Below are 20,747 nucleotides of genomic sequence, written 5' to 3' on the forward strand. Positions count from 1 at the left end.
GTGTTTTAGGGACAGTTGTCCCTTAGTGTTCATGAAGAACTGGGTCATGATAGATACCAAATTCTGTCATGTAAAATGAGAAAAGTATACATCCAGAAAACCATCCACATTTTCCTGTGTGCTTTAATACTTATAGAGTAATGTTAATTCTACATGAAGAGTTGTGTACTTTATTGTTTAGGAAATATTGGCACAAAACCCTCTACATGTTTAGTGTTTATTTGATCTAAAATCCGTTCAGTGAGATCATGAGACCCAGAGAGGTGCCAACTGTACATTATAAACCACAGCTTAGATAGGCTAGAAACCCTTCTAAATTATTTACTTTTGTTACATTTATTGGAGAGGGACACATGCCATGGGCAGAAGACAACATGTGGAAGTGAATTCTCTGCTCCCCACTGCGTGGGTCCCCAGGATCAAACTCAGGTCATTAGACTCATGGAGCCATCTGTGCAGACCCTAAATGACTTACATTTTAATCATGTAAATACGCCTTCTTTCTGAGGTTTCAGCAAGAGCATCATGATGAAATATGTATCATTAATGGGAAGGGAACACAGGCACTGACGGACCGTGATTCAGAACAGGACACAGTTAACACGACAGCAGGAGTGGCTCCTCCCGTGCCAGTAATGATGTTAAACATAAATGGATTAAACTCCTCGTCTCGAACACCTAAGAGATTATTGACGAAGCTGGCAAGAGAGTCTCTGCTGTAGTCTATTTTAGCTCCATGTACTTGGACACTTGATTTTCATGAACAAGTGATCCCTTGATTCAAAACAAAACAATCGAGGGTACTGACTTTACAGTCTGAACTTTTCATGGAATTCAGTTCTTTATTGGCATTTCCTCTCATGTTAATCAACTCTTAACAATTTAGCCACAGGGTACTGCATTTTTAAGATTTATTTTAGATTTTTACTGAAGATTTTTTTCTTTTAGATTTATTTTAGATTTTTGCTGAAATTCTGAGTTCTATTTTGGGGGCTAGGGAGATGACTCAGAGGTTCAGAGCTCTGGCTGCTGCTTTTCCAAAGGACCCAGGTTCAATTCCCAGCACCCACATGGTGACTCGCAACTGTCTGTAACTCCAGTTCTAGTGGATCTGACATCCACAGACAGGCAAAACACTAATGCACATAAAATAAATAAATAAATAAATCTTATGCAAAGAAAGTCTCTTAGAAACTTGTCCTGAACCTGATGGTGTAAAAAAAAAAAAAGCCTGCTGTGAGACATGGGTAAGAAGCCACCTCACTGATAGTGAGCCACACACGATCATCCACACACGCCACTGGGAGAGCAGCATGCATCGCCTTGATGAGTTCCTCATCTCACTGATGGTACCATCCTTCCCTGATAGAGAAATTTGTCTGTCTCTGTCTCCTGGCCCCATTGGACCAGTCCTGGATCATTTTCTCATCAAAGATACTTCTTTTGGTCATATTCGCGGGGCCACTTTTACTGTGGGACATGGCGTATTCACATCCTGGGAGTGGAGAACTAAGATGCCAATGAAAACTCCTGTGCTATTGGTCACATGTCCAATATGGACCCAATATATCCACCAACTTGTTTTCTTTACAAGAAATATTGGGTCCACTCGTACCATGGGCTTTTTTCTATAAAGAGACTATTCATTCCTAGGGATCCATAATAATTTCCCCAATATAAATTCTTCTTACCACAAACATACTTTCCTCCAGTTCTGAAAGCAAAACTTAAAATGGGTCCATGGTGGCCCTTCCTTCTGAGAATTCTAGAGGAAAATTTGTTCCCCTGCCTTTCCAAGATTCCAGAGGCTTCCCACATTCTGGGCTCATGCTCTATACTCCATCGCCAATGCCAAGAGCATAACATATTCATTTTCTGTGTGTGCCTCTCTGTCTGTCTCTGTCTCTCTCTGTGTGCCTCCCTGTGTCTCTTCGTGTATTTCTCCATCATCATCATCATCATCATCATCAATCATCATCATCAACATCAATCATTATCATCATCACTACCTTTTATCTTTTCCTCTTTGCTTCCCTCTTATGAAATCGTCTTTCTGTATTTCCTGGCCCCACTAGAGCAGTCCTGGATCATTTTCTCATCAAAGATACTTCTTTTGGTCATATCCGCGGGGCCACTTTTACTGTGGGACATGGCGTATTCACATCCTGGGAGTGGAGAATGGGGATGCCAATAAAAACCCCTGTGCCATTGGTCACATCAGTTTTGTGAATAGCCATCCATTTATTGACAACATAAAAGTTGTTTCCTGATGCACACAAACTCCAAATTGGAAGATATTGCTGATTCCAGATAGAATACAATAGGATTCAAAAGACAATGAACATCCTTAGGTCAAACAATTATTGAAAGTTTAGCACTGGTCAGTGTTTCAAAGGCAACAGATGGTTGGTAAATCTCTCCATGTCAAGCCCAGAGGCAGAAATGCAAAGATGGTTTCCACCTGTTCTTGTGAGTAGAGACAATGGCAGCTGCACATCCTTACTCCTCTCCTGCAAGCACAGATACACCACATGGCATAGTTACTATTGGTCTCCAAAAAATGGATGGACCTCCCTTGCTCTTGGATTGATTGGAAGGATCAACATAGTAAAAATGGCAATTCTACCAAAGGCAATTTATAGATTCAATGCAATCCCCATCAAGATCCCATCAAAATTCTTCACAGATCTGGAGAGGACAATAATCAACTTTATATGGAAAAACAAAAAACCCAGGATAGCCAAAACAATCCTATACAATAAAGGATCTTCTGGAGGCATTACCATCCCTGACTTCAAACTCTATTACAGAGCTACAGTAATGAAAACAGTGTGGTACTGGCATAAAAACAGAGAAGTCGACCAATGGAATCGTATAGAAGACCCAGATTTTAACCCACAAACCCATGAACACCTCATTTTTGATAAAGGAGCTAAAAGTATACAATGGAAGAAAGAAAGCATCTTCAACAAATGGTGCTGGCACAACTGGATGTCAACCTGTAGAAGAATGAAAATAGACCCATATCTATCACCGTGCACAAAACTCAAGTCCAAATGGATTAAAGACCTCAATATCAGCCCGAACACACTGAAAATGATAGAAGAGAAAGTGGGAAATACACTACAACAGATGGGCACAGGAGATCGCTTCTTAGGTATAACCCCAGAAGCACAGACATTAAGGGCAACATTGAATAAATGGGACCTACTAAAACTGAGAAGCTTCTGTAAAGCAAAGGACACTGTCACTAAGATACAAAGGCAACCTACTGACTGGGAGAAGATCTTCACCAACCCCGCAACAGACAAAGGTCTGATATCCAAAATATATAGAGAACTCAAGAAACTAGACTTTAAAATGCTAATTAACCCAATTAAAAGATGGGGCACTGAACTGAACAGAGAATTCTCAACAGAAGAAGTTCAAATGGCCAAAAGACACTTAAGGTCGTGCTCAACTTCCTTAGCAATCAGGGAAATGCAAATCAAAACAACTTTGAGATATCATCTTACACCTGTCAGAATGGCTAAAGTCAAAAACACCAAGGATAGCCTTTGCTGGAGAGGTTGTGGAGGAAGGGGTACCTTCATCCATTGCTGGTGGGAATGCAATCTTGTGCAACCACTGTGGACGTCAGTGTTTCGGTTTCTCAGGAAATTCAGGATCAACCTACCCCTGGACCCAGCAATACCACTCTTGGGAATATATCCAAGAGATGCCCTATCATACGACAAAAGCATTTGTTCAACTATCTTCATAGCAGTATTATTTGTAATAGCCAGAACCTGGAAACAACCTAGATGCCCTTCAATGGAAGAATGGATGAAGAAAGTATGGAATATATACACATTAGAGTACTAAGCTGCGGTAAAAAACAATGACTTCTCGAATATTGGTCTCAAAAGAGCCTAGCCAATGCTTCTCCAGCCCTGCAAGTCAGCAGACACCCTGTCTCTTGGTGCCCAGGGACTGTTGACCATTTTACATTGCTAATGGCTCCTCTTCTAATTTTAATTTGCATTACTGAATTGTAGATGTTTTACTAGCGAGCTCTAGAAAAAAATGTCTTATGAAGAAGGCTATTAGCTGATCTCCAAAGACACCATGGCTATAGAAGTTCCAGCTTCCACATACCAGAATGGCTTCACTCACAGGCCACTGAGTCTCTGGGTGGCAAAGATTACAGCCAGTGCTGTTCTATTCCCTTTGCTTCTTCCCAATGAATGTTTACACATTTATCCAAGTATTAGGAGATTTTTAATTATTAAGCATTGGAAGAATACAGATAAAGCCAGGGGCAACTGTGACTGAAGTGGTCACATTTAATACTTTGAATAGCAACAGGACACCATTCTGGACAGCAACGGCACACCATCCTGGATAACAACAGCACACCATCCTTATAACAACAGCACACCATCCTAGATAGCAACGGCACACCATCCTGGATAGCAACGGCACACCATCCTGGATAGCAACGGCACACCATCCTGGATAGCAACGGCACACCATCCTGGATAGCAACGGCACACCATCCTGGATAGCAACGGCACACCATCCTAGATAGCAACGGCACACCATCCTGGATAGCAACGGCACACCATCCTTATAACAACAGCACACCATCCTAGATAGCAACGGCACACCATCCTGGATAGCAACGGCACACCATCCTGGATAGCAACGGCACACCATCCTGGATAGCAACGGCACACCATCCTGGACAGCAACGGCACACCATCCTGGACAGCAACGGCACACCATCCTGGATAGCAACGGCACACCATCCTGGATAGCAACGGCACACCATCCTGGATAGCAACGGCACACCAGCCCCATTGTTAGCCCAGTGTTGCCTCACAACTTTTTACATCAGTGTATACAACTCTATAGGTTGGAAACCATTTTTACTCAACTCTTTTCCGGTGTGATTTTTTAATAACATTTATTTCTGTATTCCTCTAACAAGCCTCCACTCCCTAAAGGTTCCATAACTTGTTCAAATATCATCACTGGCTGGAGACCAAGTCTTCGATCCATATGTCTATTGGGACCTTTCCAGTTCAAAACCACCACACATCTGTATTCTCCAAGTTATCTCATTGACCCTGGTAAAAATAAATGTCATTAAAATTTCTGTAGCACATGAATATTTCTGTGATAATGGAGAAAATGCTAAAGCAATTCTTACTTTGTCCATTATTTTTGAGCATTTCAATGCTACGTGTTCTGGCTGCTTCCCGGGGGTGGAATGCCACACACAACTCAGTAGAAAGCGAGTGAAATCATTACCTTTCTTCCTTACTGACGCACTCCTGGAAGACAGCACTCCTGAGAGCAGTGGATGCCTGAGGAGGAATGGAGGAGGGCTTATGTTTAGTATTAATTACACAACTGAAGATCAGTTCCCTCTATGATCACAGAGCTGCCTCAAGAGCCTCTGACTCATTGTTGGCTGTGTGTCTTCTGGAGACATCCCTGACAGCTTATGAATCAAACTAATTGTAACTCTTACTTGGTTATGAAAAAAAATGACATGTGCGTTCTTCTAAATGAAGTCTTTCTCACACAAATTATAGGTTGCCACTGTAGATCAGGCAACGTGTATTCTGGATTCTCACTGCTGGAGAATTAGCTACCGAGTGGGGAAATGAGATACTTTGTTTTGCAGTTACACTGAGGTTGAAGACCCCTGTTTTCTGTGTCTAAACATAAGGGTTAGAGAAGTCTTGATTTGCCACAAGTATGGCAAGCAGTTTGCCCTGACCGGGCTCCTTCTTGTTAAGCTGGAGGAAATGAAACTGTAGCAGGTAGTAACAGTCTAAACTCCCATTCAAGTTAGTGGCTAATCTCAACTAGAACTTAGATTTGGTTGAATAAAGCAATCCTGCTGCCCTGCCTACCTTTGGTTATCTTGATGGCAGCCAGACACTTCAATCCCCCACATGGCAAACCCAAGAATACATGAGTGTCAAGCAGAGCTGGGATTCCCAGCAAGACTGGCTAACACCAGGGCTTAGTCTCTTGCTGCCACACTCAGAACTCCTGCTGCTTTGCACCTTTGCCCTGGTGGAGGAAAGTAAGATAAAGCCAGAGGAAGGACCATTCTATGGGTTCAGTCTTCACTACTAGAAACAAACCAAGAATAACCCTGGTTGGAAACAATGGAACCTACAATGTCAAGCAGTCCAGCACTGCGATTTCTTCATGCGAAAGGGGCATGGCGAGACCTAAGCCAGGCTGGGAGCACACTGGGACAGGAACTTCACTTGGATGTTATTCTAGCTCACATGATGGCTGCTTTTTTTCCCCCATTAACTGGGATCAAAATCACAGTCTTGCAGTTGTCTACTTTTAAAAGAATTGCACAAAGAACATGAAGGAAGAAGGGAAGGGTGTGGGCTGTTCCAGTCCACTGAGTTCCAGAAGAAAAAGAAGGGAAGATACTTAGAAACTAGGTAGGGAAGATGAACAGATTAGCATGAAGCTTCATCATGTGTAGGAGATTTATGGGGTATTGGTCCTTGGTGAGCTGGCTACCTCTGATAGAAAAACATACCTAGGACCTGTTCTGCCTCGCTGCAGGTGGCACAGGAGTGCCCCTTGGGATGGTCCAGCCAACTATCTCGCCTTGATCCCACTTCCTCTTTTTAATATGCACAGCCCATGAAAGCAAGCACTTAATATTTTCACTGAGGACAAATGAAGGTAAATTCCCTCCTCCACCTGGAGACTGGGGATGGGAGGGAGGACCTCCTTCCCAACCAAAGCAAGGGGTTCCCTTTGCTCCATTACTTGCTCCCTGTCTTTTCCCACCATCCAGGAAATTCCCTCATCCCTCAGTCAGAAGCTGAAAACCCCTTCTCATTTGTTTTCCTCCAGGTTTGTGGACGCTAGTGAGAACCCCCTGAGTTGGCTGGATCAGTGCCAGTTATGCCTGTTGTCTGTTTTATTGGGATTTCTTTGTTGCCTTTTGTAAATGTTGGCCTATTTGGTTAGATATTGGGAGAGTGGAATTCTACCTTATAGCTTTAATGTGACTTAAATTTGACCATCTATCTTGTTCATATCGTTATGGATACCAGGAAATTGAGCCATAATTATTGGCCATGAAATAGCTTTAGTAAACTCCAAGAATCCATAAGAATATATAAGGAAATGCATCATTCCTGCCTATTGTGGACAGTAACTGAGAGAATTGGTATGAGTGAAAAAGTTAGCATAGAGTGAAATGTCAGGTGGGTACTTTGGGTTATACGCTTGCCTTACTTCAGAGGATGCTGTGTGTGGACTCACAGTACTGAAGGGGGCTACACTGCAACTAACACATTCGAATTCCTTTGTGGTCGGCACTATCCTAAGGTCACAACAAGCAGCAATTCTTTGCATCATACTGTAGCCTTCTAGTAGGGCCCCCTTCATCTCCCTATATGTGAGGACCAAGCTTAGAACTGAGAAAATCCATAGGCATTTGTGAAAATCTTTTTAATCCATATAGATTCTTGCCTAAATAAACTTGTGATAAATTTAAAGTGACCCATCTCATCTATAGGCAACTGCTGAAGCTTACCCTGAGCCCCATTTATTTTAAGAATGACTTGCCAGGTATTAGGTTTTTGTAGGAGGAAACTGTAGAGAGAAACATCACAGTCACCCAGTTCCTGTGAGACCCAGGCCTTCTCTGTCTTATCCTGTGCAGTTTAAGCTTGGCCAAAAGCCAGGGTTCAGATGAAAATGCAGACAGCCTGTGAGTTTAGAATTAGAAACAAGAGGAACTCACAGGATCAAACTGGAGTCCAAGGGAACTCGGCACTTACAGCTGTGGTTTCTGTGTTCCTGGGATGGCTCACAAGTAAAGATGCCAGGCTCTCTGCGGAGGCAACCATCATGACTCTACTAACGTTTTAGAACCATGAAATTGGGAGACTGCTATCCCAGTACGGGAAGTCAAATGACGTGGCCAGTTAGTTTTCCGCTCTTGAAGATTGGTGTGTGTGTGTGTTTGTGCAGGAGGGGGGAGAAACGTGTTACTTGCTTTGACAATGGGAAGTGACAGCATGCAGCCCAAACTGCATGAGAACGTGACAGTCTCCTGACTTCTAAGTCTGCTACCTTGAGACAAGCAACGTGGAGGCTACGTGGCCTAGGGAAGGACACATCACATGATCAGACTTGGCAAACGGAATCAAAGCCTCTGAGATTGCCAGAAGTAACTGCTATCCAGACCTTCACTCGAGCCATTCTGTAGGGCCTGGCCAGGACGCTGATTGAATCCAGTCATCTGATTTAGCCACAACCAAAACAACACCCACCACACACCTGCCGCTTCCCGGATTATGAGAACAGAGGTTGCATTGTTTTCTTTCTATATTTTAGGGGATTGTTTTTTGCAGCAATAGCTGGTGGAAATGCATTCCCAAATGAAACAGGCTCTACGCTCAGCCAGTGTGGGTGCATAGTGTGAAAATCACACACTCTCCCTCAGAAACCACTGCAGAAGATTCAACATCTTATCATACTTCAGCCTAGCATATAGCAAGTCAATACTCTTAACATCTTTGGGGAGATTGATAGATATTTTGGTTGGAATGAGAATCATCAAATTTCTTTATTATGCTAAATGGTTATTCAAATTAATCAATAAATATGGTTTTTAATTGAATCTTCTCGCTAACCATGTCTTTCATCATTCCTATGCTGATCTGAATTTGTGTTTCCTGGCAGAAAATTTGCCTTCTTTTTGCCGTGGCAGGCTTGAGTTCATAAGCTATACATTCCCTCCCCATCCCTCTACACTGCATTCTGGGCTGTGCACACTCCATCCTGTCAGCAGCTGGAGGCTACCTCAGAGGATGCTTGGCCTGCACGCATGGTGGACATGAGCACTCAGGCCAGTGCTGCGTCTTTGGCTCTAGAAAGGTCAGACACCAGAAGCCCTTTAAGGAGACATTGAAAGAACATTAAATCTCTACAGGCCTACAGTTCCGCCACAAATTTACACATGCCGAACAACTAACATAATATCCAACACATGTTTTCAATATGAGTGTGAATATGGCCATGCATGGATGAAGGTTACATACATGCATGTGCAGAACATATTCTCCATGATTTCTTCCTTAGAGAAAAATCAGATGACTTCAAGAATGACTGAAGGTGAAACTCAGGGTATATTCCTATTTCTGTTGCCATATCCAAGGGTGTCTCCCCGTTTTCTCCTGACACGTTGATAACAAAAGACCCAGATCTGACTGCAGAGATTTATTTCACTAGCTCTTGGCTCCCAAGGACTCTGAGGATCAAGAGGGGGCTCTACCTTACATGCTGCATGATGTGTGACAGAGCAGAGGCCAGGAGAGTCTCCTGCCAGCTGCCATTAAAGAATTAGGCAGAGTAAGGAGAGTACACTGGAAATTCCGTTCAAAGTGTCATGAGGCCTGTGGCCCTTCACCCATGCATCCATTGCCGTGTTCGTTCAGCAAATACGTCACATGCCAGGTGCTGGCATCTGTTTTATGCTGGGCACATGATACTGAACAGACACAGTCTGGATGCATGTATACCAGTAAATAGGTGATTCCAGTAGGACTCGAGGGCCATTGATGGGCTGAACCAAAGCAGATGGGTGTGGGAAGAATGGAAGGTGGAGGAATGTTGTGAACTAGTCTGAACAATTGTTTAAAAATAGCTTTAACCGAGGAAGGCAGGTGGAAAGAACATGAAGGTGTCAGTCATTAGGACCCAGAGGAAGGAGGCTCTTCAGGGCAGGCATAGATAGCATGTGACCCAGAAGATCTGGAAAGAGGAGGAAGTAAAGGAGGTGAGATGCGTACAGAGAACCACACCTTAGAACATACTGGGGGTCTGTAGTTTCCTGAACACTAGAAGCATCCAGAGGTGGTGTTAACCAGTCTTGGCTGCTTTCTATCTCAGACAGACCTTCACTTTAAGGAGAAAAGGGGGCCAGAGAGGGACAAACAGGAGAAAATCCACTTGGGAAGTAACTCCTTCATCAGATACATTGCTGGTACCTGAAGAGGAGCATTAAGTCAGTGTCAAGGCAGTTCTGTCCTATGAAGACTCATAAGAAGGGAGCAGATGACTGCAGGTTTATATTTAGGCAACTGGCAGCATGCTCAGCCATTCCTTCAACTGTATTGACAAGAGCATAGCCTGAGCAGGAAGATAATGGCTTCTGCTTGAAAACGATGACAGGGAACCCAGAGAACCCTGGTTTGTCTCCAGCACCTACTCTTTCCTTCCATAAGAACAAGAGCATCTTTCTAGACAAGCATACCCCACCCAGAGTACAGGCGTGCCTCAGCCCTGCTTTGGCTGGGTATGTAGTCGTCTGGGCTCTTGTACGGTACCATGAGGAGAGAAGTAATGAAGTATTTCCCAGCAATGCTCTGGAGAGATGTGCTCTTCCACACTGGAATGAGGGGAAATAAAATTACAGCAGAAGACCATAAAACCCAGACTGGAAAGGAACTGAAGTAAAGAATGGGAAAGACCAAATGTGTCTGACATTCAGAGCAGTGATTGTCAGCTGTTTCGCCCCCCAGAAGACATGTGGCATTTGTCAGGAAGCCTATATTGTCTCCATATGGTGTAAGAGGTCCTTCTGTCTATGTGTTGCTTTTAATGGTTAATGAATAAAGAAACTGCCTTGGCCTGATGATAGGGCAGAACTTAGGTAGGCAAGAAAAACTAAATGGCATGCTCAGAGAAAGGAGGCAGAGTCAGAAAGACACCATGGAGCTGCAGCCAGAGTCAGACATGCTGAAACTTTGCCAGTAAGCCAGTGCCATGTGGCTATACACAGATTAATGGAGATGGGTTAAATTAATATGTAAGGGTTAGCCAATAAGAAGCTAGAGCTAATGAACCAAGCAGTGTTTTAAATAATATGGTGTCTATGTGATTATTTTGGGTCTAAGCTAGCCAGGAGACCAGGAAGTACAAGCTACCTCCTCCAACAAATAAATGTGTCTGATATTCAGAGCAGTGATTGTCAGCTGTTTCACCTCCAGAAGACATGTGGCAATTTGTCAGGCAGCCTATGTTGTCTCCATAGTCACTGGCATCTAGTGCCGTGAAGCCAGTATCGGGGACAGCCAGTGTAGGGGAACATCCAGTGCTAGAGATGATCAATGTTGAGAGACAGCCAGTGCTGGGAATAGCCAACCTCAAGGGACAGCCAGTGTCAGGGGGACAGACGGTGTAGGGAAACTGCCAGTGTCGGGGACAGCCAGTGTCGGGGGACAGCCAATGTCAGGGGACAGCCAGTGTCAGGGGGTCAGCCAGTGTCGGGGACGGCCATTGTCTCTGGCTTCAACATTCTTTAGTAGAAGCACCATTCTCCCATCAAAAATAGAGACTCCATTGTACCCAAGACAGGTGTATGGGATAGTTGGGCACTAGCTGAGGCTGGGTCCCCCACACCTGTACCTACGTACGCTTTGTTTCCTGAGCACTTGTGGGAAGCATTCAGCCACTCACTAACTCTGTGACTTCAGACAGCGACTCCACCCATTTGCTTCTCCTTTGCCTCTTACTAGACACAGGGAGAACAGCAGTACCAAGTTTCCCTGGGTTGTGGGGAGAACTAAACGGGGTAATACTTACAAATTGCTTAGGCCTGGAAGTGGTGCATGGAAAGTATCTATAAATTTTGTTGTATGGAGAATCTTAATCAAGAGTACAGCAACTGGCCTCAAGAAATATGGATCAGAAATCCACCAGGAACTGTAGGACTGCTTTCATAAAAACAGTCTTTCTGTCAATTTCCATTGCAGATACCCTCCATGTGAATTCACAGCTTCCCCCTACTTTTTTGAGCTTAGGTATGTGTGGAGTGGTGTGTGTGTGTGTGTGTGTGTGTGTGTGTGTGTGTGTGTGTGTATGCCAGTACACATGTGTATGGGAACCCACGGTTGGCATCTAGTATCTTCCTTCATCTCTTTCGCCTTACGGACTGAATTGGGGTCTCTTGGTGAACCATTGGACTAGTCTGGCTAACCAGCCTGTGGTGGATCCCTCGTCTCTGCCTTGAGCACTGTAGAAGTACAGGCAGCTGCCCTCCCTCCTGGCTTTCCTGTGGATTCTAGGGATCAAGCTTGTGACTGTCAAGCAGGTTAGCTACTGAGTTATCCCCTTGGACATCCCAGACATTTTTGTAACAGAAGTTAGTATTGGTCCTTAAAGACCTTGTCTTGTCCTAAGTTTCATGTTCTTCTGTTCCTTCATTGACTTTTAACTCCAAGACTTGGCAGCATGGTCCACTGTGGACAAGAATCTGAGCCTCCTGAGGATATGGAGACAGGCACCATGGTCTCAGAGGATATTGGGCAAGGGGCCCTATTGTACAGATGCTGCTGGTCCCTTTCTTTGCTTTGACTGGGCTTCCTTGAGGGCAGGATGCCTGCACTGCACTGTGAGGTCCACATTCAGAAGGATAGGGCTCAAGGCTGGCTGATTGCACACCTGTTGTGTGACTTTTCCTGGGAGGCGTGAGCCAATATCTGTTTACCTCAAATAGAGTACTGAGGACAGAACAGAGAAATGATTCTGCAGTGTGGCTTTAGTGAACCAGTGAGATTTTGGAGCTACTTAGAGGAATTTTGGTGACAGCCTACTCATAGGGATCATGAGCGACTCAGAGGCTGACATACCGCAGGAACACGGACCTCAGCTTGGGTGAGGACTAACGAAAGCTGCAGCCCTGGTGATCTCTGCACAGCTTGCATTCTGCTGGGCCTGTGCAAGAGTCTCCTCCCCTAACAGTTACTGCTACTTATGTAGCCGTGAGGTGGGGCCTTGCAAATCTCTGAGCTTTGTTTCCTGTCTGAGTCCTGTAAGATTCACTTACTTCCTGAGACTTATGAGTTTCCCTCCTTTTATGGAGGAGAAAGAGCTATTGGGAAACCCCTTTGCTTTGTTTACTGTGTAAATTAACACTAGCTGAGAACAATAGTCACTGAAAATCTGAATGTAGGATGACCTGTAAGATCAGGTAGAATGGGATAAATTCTCATGACTTCAGCTTTTCATTGGGGCAAATCTTATAAATCAATTATTCTTGCTTCTTAGTGTAATAGAAGGAGTGCAGATTAATACACCATCACTGCTATGATTGATGGAACCCATAGGGTTAAAAGGGCAGAACTTCAATGCCACCAAAAGCCTATAAGTCGGCAGAAGCAGGCAACTTTGATGAGCCTCAACTTCTGCTCTGAGTGAGGAAAAGAGAAAATGAGAATCTCAGAGAGGTCATACCAGACCTTCACCTTGAAGTCACAGTCACAGGGGGAGGTTCCCTACCTGACTAAGTACATGAAATCTCACCAAGAACAGCTGGGGACATCGTCTATCAAATGACATGGGTTAGCATGCACAGCCTTTACAGGATCATAAGCTTCTCTACAGCTCCATTATAGTGTGGCAGAATTGCCTTCAAATCAAAGTGATCTCCAGGAATCATGGTCTCCCACTCGTACTTGTTGGGCATAGGTAGATTAAAATTCTATATCATGCATGGCTGCAGGTTTACAAAGCCACTGTCTCTCACACTAATGGTCTCAGGAGGAGGCAAGCAAAAGCCTGGTGAGGCCTGCCAGCCCCAGATGCCCCACATGAAGGAGAAGTTTGATTGTTAACCTTCCATAATATAGCATCACCTACTAGCTCTCTGTCTTGGCTGTTAAGAAATTCCCAGATTGTGCTAACTGGAGTAGGAAGACTCGTCCTAAATGTGAACCTCGCCGTCCCTTCGGCTGGGATGTCAGACTGGACACAAAGGAGGGAATACTTGAGACACAGGCCTCATCTGTCTCTGCTTCCTGACTGAGGACACCATGAGACCAGCGGCCACACACTCCTGTTCCCATCTCTTCACCACCATGTTGGGCAGTACCCTCAAATAGGGAGACAAAATAAACCTTTCTTCCCTTACATTGCCTTTCTCGGGTAGTCTATTGCAGCCTTGCAGCAATGTAGGAAAAAGAGCTAACTGAAGCCCTTATCACAGACATCCATTCCATTGGTCCCATTGGTCGTGGCCTGATCAGTGGAGCATAGAGGAGGGTCTGAATGTTCCAGAGCAACTCAGTCTACTGCTAGAAGTTGTACGTCTATAACTACACTCATGTTAGTTAGCTACATCTTATTCGTTAATATATTCAGTTTTGCTTTTGGGAACCCTTCATCAAAGCCCACTTCCTTTTGTTTCTTCTCGAGTTGATGATACCGTGGGCATCCTCACCTGTCCTTTCTCCCAGAGGAAATCAGAACCCAGTGTCCTGACCTACCCGGCAACCCAGGTATCCTGCTTTGGATTTCACTGCCCAGTGTCCAGGAGTGTGGCCAGTCTGCACACATTTTCTCCACAGGGCTACTTAGCCGTCACAGATAGTCCATGGCTGGTGCGACATTGGTCTGCAGATAGGTGACCTTGAGTGATGAGTCACCAGAGTCGGCTTCCGTCTGGAGTGTTTCACTGCTGGCCTTTATGCTAAGTGAGATCTTGATTCTATGTGCAGTCCTTTATGCCGATATCATGTTCCATTATCTCAGACTCGGTGCAAGGCCCCACCCGAGACCTGCCTGCCATCTTCCTCTGAGTGCCGGAACTCAAGTAGTCTTTGTCCTGCTCTAGAGAACACAGCTGTGGCCTTCCCCAGGGGACCTCCACAGTCTCCCAGTAAGGACTGAGCATTTCTCCACCTGATGAGTGATTTCTGGTTCCCTAGGGGCTCTAATTTGGAGAATTGAATTGACAGTTGATGGTAAACAGTTCAAGCTTAGAAATACCAACTTCCCGTCATCAGTGACTATGGACATAATTTACAGTCTGACTTGATGGGTGCTTTCTTCTCTGACGTTATTTGTCTGGAGAGCGATTGCATGCATCCTTTCTCCCTCTTTTTCACAATGTGCTCTCCAGACAGCCTCTGGTCACCGCTTCACAAACCAGAGTGAGTGGAACAGCCACCCACGGTCCAGGTTGGAAGTCTCAGATTCTGCCTTGACATTAGGTTTTCCCTGAGCCACGGCTATGCTGATTTTTTTTTCTGTTGACATAATAGTTAAATTGAAATGAAATTGTGTGTAATTGGGGGTTTTAGTAAGAAAATATGTTATACATGCAAGGAAAAGGCTTAATGGTTGGTGGCAGAGACTTGTGGTTTGCTGAAGAGTACATTGATTTTAATTTGAACGAGGCACTCCAGTCCTCTAGACGATGAAATAAGCAAGCCTATTGTGCTAAATAAAAAATCCATTCTTCCCCAAGTTGTGTTTGGTCATGGAGTTTTATCATAACAATAGTAACCCTGAGTAAGAGCTCCACACACAGAAGTGGACATGCTGGCCAGAATGTCCTTGTCCTTCTCACACTTCTGGATCTGCTCCTCAAGGACCACACAAAAGCAAGATTGTGATTGCAACCTCTTGACTGGCAGCCATATTTAGGGAGGTTATGGAAATTAGGGGAAGTGGAACAAGAGCCTCGCTGGTGGAGAGAAGTTACTGGGGACACTTGTCAGGGAGCACTGGAGCAGCACACAGTTACTGGGGACACTCGTCAGGGAGCACTGGAGCAGCACATGGTCACTGGGGACACTCGTCAGGGAGCACTGGAGCAGCACACGGTCACTGGGGACACTCGTCAGGGAGTACTGGAGCAGCACACAGTTACTGGGGACACTCGTCAGGGAGCACTGGAGCAGCACATGGTCACTGGGGACACTCATCAGGGAGCACTGGAGCAGCACACAGTTACTGGGGACACTCGTCAGGGAGCACTGGAGCAGCACACAGTTACTGGGGACACTCGTCAGGGAGCACTGGAGCAGCACACAGTTACTGGGGACACTCGTCAGGGAGCACTGGAGCAGCACACAGTTACTGGGGACACTCGTCAGGGAGCACTGGAGCAGCACACAGTTACTGGGGACACTCGTCAGGGAGCACTGGAACAGCACACAGTTACTGGGGACACTCGTCACGGAGCACTGGAACAGCACACAGTTACTGGGGACACTCGTCAGGGAGCACTGGAGCAGCACACAGTTACTGGGGACACTCGTCAGGGAGCACTGGAGCAGCACACAGTTACTGGGGACACTCGTCAGGGAGCACTGGAACAGCACACAGTTACTGGGGACACTCGTCACGGAGCACTGGAACAGCACACAGTTACTGGGGACACTCGTCAGGGAGCACTGGAGCAGCACACAGTTACTGGGGACACTCGTCAGGGAGCACTGGAGCAGCACACAGTTACTGGGGACACTCGTCAGGGAGCACTGGAGCAGCACACAGTTACTGGGGACACTCGTCAGGGAGCACTGGAACAGCACACAGTTACTGGGGACACTCGTCACGGAGCACTGGAACAGCACACAGTTACTGGGGACACTCGTCAGGGAGCACTGGAGCAGCACACAGTTACTGGGGACACTCGTCAGGGAGCACTGGAGCAGCACACAGTTACTGGGGACACTCGTCAGGGAGCACTGGAGCAGCACACAGTTACTGGGGACACTCGTCAGGGAGCACTGGAGCAGCACACAGTTACTGGGGACACTCGTCAGGGAGCACTGGAACAGCACACGGTCACTGGGGACACTCGTCAGGGAGCACTGGAACAGCACACGGTCACTGGGGACACTCGTCAGGGAGCACTGGAACAGCACACGGTCACTGGGGACACTCGTCAGGGAGCACTGGAGCAGCACACGGTCACTGGGGACACTCGTCAGGGAGCACTGGAACAGCACACAGTTACTGGGGACACTCGTCAGGGAGCACTGGAACAGCACATGGTCACTGGGGACACTCGTCAGGGAGCACTGGAGCAGCACACAGTCACTGGGGACACTCGTCAGGGAGCACTGGAACAGCACACAGTTACTGGGGACACTCGTCACGGAGCACTGGAACAGCACACGGTCACTGGGGACACTCGTCAGGGAGCACTGGAACAGCACACGGTCACTGGGGACACTCGTCAGGGAGCACTGGAGCAGCACACAGTTACTGGGGACACTCGTCAGGGAGCACTGGAGCAGCACACAGTTACTGGGGACACTCGTCAGGGAGCGCATGGAGCAGCACACAGTTGTCTCCAGAGCTGGAAAAGGTAATTTCTACAAAGAGCCCACCACAGTGCTAGGGAAGTGTTTGCTTCCTGCAGGGCCATGGACAGTTCCACTGGTACAGTAGAATTGGTTTCTAGACGATGAAATCGAGGCTCAGGTGCCCATGCTTCTGTTAATGGCAGCAAAAAGGCTGGAACTCACACCTCCCCACATCTTCTCCCATCTCAGGGCTGCTTCTGCTCCAAAGGGCGTTCTCCATTGTATATAAAAACTGTAACTGCTTTACTAAAGTGGGCAATCAATAAGCATGCAACAAGACTTTTCAAATAATAAGTATTCAGTGTGATGTGCTTTAATGAACTGGTCTGAAGCAGTACTTACAAGGGCCCTGGGAGGCAAACTTTGCGAGACAACGGGAGAGAGCAGCAATAGCACCATGGCCAGAATGCAGCTCCAGGGATACACCGGTGATGGGAATCAGCAGAAGGCATCCATTCTCTCAGTTGTGCAGGCCTGACCCTGGCTGAAAGATGAGGTGTGCTCTAGTGTGAACTGGAAGCTCCTTTTCACACCCCCTGTGGGTGTCTTCTAAAGGCCAAGTCTGGGTGGGACCTGAGCTCTATTCATGTTACAGGGCAATGTTAGATGAGACAAGATCTCCCTTTACAAGTGTGCGATGGAGCCACCTATGGCTCTGCACCGCTCTAGAATCCAGGTTTCTGATAGGCCCTTTCAGTTGGGAAGAGGAGAGATATGGTACTTAACATCCCCCCTGCACGTTCACTGGCTTAGTGTCCTGATCGGATTCAGCTGCATTTAAAACAGTTGTTAGAAGAATTCTGAAGTAGAAAAGTTTAAAATTCCAACCATCCAGCATAGACAGAAGAGGGGCTCATGAGGTCTCATCCCTATCTGAGAGCTCTTAGCAGCTGACATCTCTTTCAGGAGAGAGAGTCCATTTCTGTGGGGGTGTGGCCCCTCAGAGGTTGTCCATGCTCCAGTGATGGCCCTACAGATGTGCACATACAGTTGTCCATGCTCCAGTGATGGCCCTACAGATGTGCACATACAGTTGTCCATGCTCCAGTGATGGCTCTACAGATGTGCACATACAGTTGTCCATGCTCCAGTGATGGCTCTACAGATGTGCACATACAGTTGTCCATGCTCCAGTGATGGCTCCACAGCTGTGCACATACAGTTGTCCATGCTCCAGTGATGGCTCTACAGATGTGCACATACAGTTGTCCATGCTCCAGTGATGGCCCTACAGATGTGCACATACAGTTGTCCATGCTCCAGTGATGGCTCTACAGATGTGCACATACAGTTGTCCATGCTCCAGTGATGGCTCTACAGATGTGCACATACAGTTGTCCATGCTCCAGTGATGGCCCTACAGATGTGCACATACAGTTGTCCATGCTCCAGTGATGGCTCTACAGATGTGCACATACAGTTGTCCATGCTCCAGTGATGGCTCCACAGCTGTGCACATACAGTTGTCCATGCTCCAGTGATGGCTCTACAGATGTGCGCATACAGTTGTCCATGCTCCAGTGATGGCCCTACAGATGTGCACATACAGTTGTCCATGCTCCAGTGATGGCTCTACAGATGTGCACATACAGTTGTCCATGCTCCAGTGATGGCCCTACAGATGTGCACATACAGTTGTCCATGCTCCAGTGATGGCCCTACAGATGTGCACATACAGTTGTCCATGCTCCAGTGATGGCTCTACAGATGTGCACATACAGTTGTCCATGCTCCAGTGATGGCCCTACAGATGTGCACATACAGTTGTCCATGCTCCAGTGATGGCCCTACAGATGTGCACATACAGGCCACACTATTTGGACTCAGGAGACCGTGAAAGGAAAATGAAGAGGTTATGAATTTGGGAGGAGGACATAGGAAGGTCTTTGAGGACTTGGAAGGGCAGAGTGGGATAGAAATAGTAAAAATATTGGTAGTAAAAATGTGTGAAATTCTCACATAGCACATGAAAATGTAAAAATTTTTATCCAAGTAGTTTATTGTTTGCTTGAAAAATGAGTTAGCTTTAAATGTTTACTGTCTTCCCAGTTCACTACACGCAAGCCCTTTACCCACCGAGAAACGGCACTGAACCCACTGTCTTTGAAGTATATTTTAACAGCATTCTTCAAATTGTATTTGGAAGAGGGAGGTGTGTCACCACCCAGCTGTGAAAACCAGAGAACCCGTTCCTTCCTTCCACCATGGTCTCAGGGACCAGACTGCCGTCGTCAGGCTCACAGAACCGTGTCAACGCCCCACTCCCGAACATTCCTCTGTGTTCTAAATCCACAGCGATTCTTTAATACAACAAAAGAGTCGGGTCTGTTTTACATAACATATGAATTTCATCTTCTGCAGTTTTTCAGTACATTTTTTAAAAAGTTGGTCATTCGTCTACATTTCGGATTTAAAATAGAGATTGTGACTTACATTTGGTTGTTAAATAAGGCTTGGAGTGGGAGAGAAAAGCCACTATATTTGATTCTCCATTTTTGCTCATGAAATCTGTGTCCCCAAGAGGGATTGGCTTGGGGTATAGCATGCTTCATTACAGAATATGGAACAAAGACTAAGCCAAGTGGGCCCCACATAGAGGATCTGAGTTCAGTCTGTAGGTGGTCTCAGAAAGTGGGATGAGGGACTGGGGTTGCCAATGAGTGAGAGAATGGGCGCTCCTGAGGCCCTTTAGAGGATCCCTGGAAACAGAAGCAGGTGAACATGGGAGATCACTGAGACCCGAGAGACTGAACATGGAAAGGAACGAGCTACAGTCACTACCAGGAAGGAGATGGGCCACTCTTGAGCAATTGTTGTGTACCGTTTGACCTTTAAAAGTGGAAAAAAGGCAAATTTAAAGGAAATTCCTGTGTTTTTAAACTCAAGCTTTTCTTAGAAACTCACTTTTACTAAGATCTAACACTGTGGCCACCAGAAGGGTCCTGTTAACTAAGAGCCGAGGGCCCACCCTGGAGCCTGCAAGGTACCAAGAAACATCAGTTTTCGAGAGCCATGGCTAGGAGATCATACTAACATAGGGGAGTCTACTGGTTGTTTTAAATGCAATAGTTTAACATTTAAATTATTCTATGTTGACTTTAAACTTTCCATGATTGCCCTTATGTGATTCTTTCCTTGCAGAGAGTGGGAAAATGCCCCCTGACTAAGATGGGTATATACGGAAATCAGAGTTGGCTCGCATGCTAGGGTTCACTTCTAGTGTGTTCACTAATGCAGAAACCAAAAACCCACAGAAAGCTCATGCGCTCTGGTGCTCTTAGCTTCTTCTGGATGGTGCTTCACAGAAACTCCCACTTCCGACTCCATTTTCACAGTAGTTGGTGATCACCAGAGGAGACAGTGTTTATCATAGAGGAAATGAAATATTGGAAAGTATTTGGCTTCCTCTTTCAGGGAGTGTGGAATATTAGCCGCCTTTCCCAAGTGCAATGAAGCTTGTGGTTTATCACACACATGAACGGAAAGGTGAAATGAATGTTTTTTTATCTCACGTTGTCTGTTGGTATTTTGGGTTTTTAATATTAGTCCTGCTTTTCTATTTTAGAATCAAAATAGATGAATAATATCCTTGGGGAAATAACT

At 45.8% G+C, this 20,747-nt stretch overlaps 1 protein-coding gene across 1 annotated transcript in view; it reads left to right on the forward strand.

Annotated features, from left to right (window-relative positions):
* The window catches only part of Adcy2 (adenylate cyclase 2), a 343,570-nt gene that overhangs the window by 224,740 nt on the left and 98,083 nt on the right, over positions 1-20,747 (forward strand). The window lies entirely within an intron of this gene.

Source organism: Microtus pennsylvanicus, chromosome 6, assembly GCF_037038515.1.
Source record: "Microtus pennsylvanicus isolate mMicPen1 chromosome 6, mMicPen1.hap1, whole genome shotgun sequence".
NCBI classification, from domain to species: domain Eukaryota; kingdom Metazoa; phylum Chordata; class Mammalia; order Rodentia; family Cricetidae; genus Microtus; species Microtus pennsylvanicus.